This window comes from Lottia gigantea (genome assembly GCF_000327385.1).
Source record: "Lottia gigantea unplaced genomic scaffold LOTGIsca_120, whole genome shotgun sequence".
In the NCBI taxonomy this organism is placed as follows: domain Eukaryota; kingdom Metazoa; phylum Mollusca; class Gastropoda; family Lottiidae; genus Lottia; species Lottia gigantea.
The window spans coordinates 651,144-653,402 of NW_008707226.1; positions in this window are offsets into that span (position 1 = coordinate 651,144).

The window sequence follows — 2,259 nt, forward strand, 5'->3', positions numbered from 1 at the left end:
CAATTGTTTACATTGTCAGCAGTGTATTGGCTTTGAACTAATATTTGCGTCAACAGACCTATCCAAAGGTGTGTGAAGCTAAAGGGAGATAAATCTATTTGGTTTGAATATACTAAGCTACAGACAACATTGGTGAATTGATTGAACCTATATAACATTGGGCCTCCATATATATTTTATCCTTTTTAACTAGACACTTTTTGAAAATTTAATTTATTTCCTCATGAGAACAATGGGCCACCAAAGAGCTGTCATTGTTAGAAAAATGACTTAGCAATGCTGAATATTCAATAGGGTCGCGACCTTAGTAATTTGCATAAAAGATAATTCATTTGAGATACAACTGAAGACATATTTCACAAAAAAAGTTGCACTTATCATTTTACTACAAACATTTTCCAATTTACAAATGTCACTTTATCAAATATGACTGTGGTTTATCGTTTAATAAGTTTTGGAAGATGCTAAATGAATTATTAGAATGGACTTTAGTTAAGTTACATGTGAATATTAGCTTTTCAATCATTATGTTGTTTGAATTATACGTAGTAGGTAATAAGATATTTTACATTTGTCTTTGAATCAGTGTATAAGACAAATCGGTAGAGCATTGATAAATGACGCTAATTGACCTCCGTACTGGACAACCTGGCAAAAAAAGTTGGTTATACTGTTATGATGACAATTCAAAGTAAGTAGATTATACTCTTGTTACGACAATCCAAAAAAAGGTAAATTTTATACTTCAAATGTCAATCCAAAGTAATTAAATTGTATACTTATGATGACAATCCAAAGTAATTAAATTTTATACTTATAATGTCAATCCAAAGTAATTAAATTGTATACTTATGATGACAATCCAAAGTAATTAAATTGTATACTTATGATGACAATCCAAGTAAGTAAATTTTACACTCTTGTGATGACAATTGAAAAAACAAAGTAAGTAGAGAAAATCTTATGATGACAATCCAAAGTAAATAAATTTGATACTTATAATGACAATCCAAAGTAATTAGATTTGATACTTATGATGACAATCCAAAGTAAGTAGATTATACTCTTGTTATGACAATCCAAAGTAATTAAATTGTATACTTATGATGACAATCCAAAGTAATTAAATTGTATACTTATGATGACAATCCAAAGTAATTAAATTGTATACTTATAATGACAATCCAAAGTAATTAAATTTTATACTTATGATGACAATCCAAGTAAGTAAATTTTACACTCTTGTGATGACAATTGAAAAAACAAAGTAAGTAGAGAAAATCTTATGATGCAATACACAGTAAGTAAATAATACTCTCATGATAGTAATCAAAAGTAAGTAAATTATACTCTTGACAAACAGAGGGGAAATCACACTGTTCTGTTGGCAATCCAAAGTAAGCAATCTATATTCTTATGATGAAAATCCAAAGTAAATAGATTATATTCTTGTGGTGATAGTCCAAAGTAATGGAAATAGACTCTTATGAAAAAAATTAAATTACTGTCTTCTGATGAAAAAGTAAAAATTGAGAAAAATATACTCTCATGATGGCAATCCAAAGTAAGTAAATTGCACTCGTATGATGACAAATCAAAGTAAGTAGATTATACTCATATGATGACAATTCAAAGTAAGTAGATTATACTCGTATGATGACAATTCAAAGTAATTAGATTATACTCGTATGATGACAATTCAAAGTAAGTAGATTATACTCGTATGATGACAATTCAAAGTAAGTAGATTATACTCGTATGATGACAAATCAAAGTAAGTAGATTATACTCGTATGATGACAATTCAAAGTAAGTAGATTATACTCGTATGATGACAAATCAAAGTAAGTAGATTATACTCATATGATGACAATTCAAAGTAAGTAGATTATACTCGTATGGTGACAATTCAAAGTAAGTAGATTATACTATTATGATGACAATCAAATGCTGATAAAAAGTAAAGACAATCTTATGTTGAAAATTCAAATTAGATGATGACAATCCAAAGTAAGTTTTTACGATTAAAATCCAAACTAAGTCGATAATATACTATGTTAAAAAGTAAGTAAATCATTATCTTTCGATATGAATCCAAAGTAAGATTATGCTCCCAAGAAAACATTCTAAAGTAAATGTATTATGATGACAATCCAAAGTAAGTAGACTTTACTCTTATTATGGCAATCCAAAGTAAGTAGACTATAATCGTATTATGGCAATCCAAAGTAAGTAAACTATACTCTTATTATGGCAATC